This window comes from Podarcis erhardii (assembly GCF_964252035.2).
Source record: "Podarcis erhardii genome assembly, chromosome: 9".
In the NCBI taxonomy this organism is placed as follows: domain Eukaryota; kingdom Metazoa; phylum Chordata; class Lepidosauria; order Squamata; family Lacertidae; genus Podarcis; species Podarcis erhardii.
Genome location: NC_138512.1, coordinates 64,892,607 through 64,893,001, shown reverse-complemented (window position 1 = coordinate 64,893,001; position 395 = coordinate 64,892,607).

Here is a 395-nt window from a genome sequence, read left to right as displayed (position 1 = left end):
TATTTCTTGCTGTCAGTGAAAGCTTAAATTGCTCCTAATCTCTAGCAACCGTGGATGACTCACTGACATGTCATGTTGAAACCCCCTCATTCTTTGCTAATAAAGATAAGGCACTGTTTATGTAAAGACTCTGGGTTGGAAATTTAAGCTAATCTGAAATGCAGCACTCGAGATTACAGACTGAGGTTAAATTCAGAACTCCACACAACTTCTCTTTTAAAACGGCTGTTGCTAGCTGCCCCTTCATTTCCAGGCCCAATTCAAGGTACTTACATTAGTGTTTTGGGGATGCAGGTGGCGCTGTGGGTTAAACCACAGAGCCTAGGACTTGCTGATCAGAAGGTTGGCGGTTCGAATCCCCGCGATGGGGTGAGCTCCCGTTGCTCAGTCCCTGC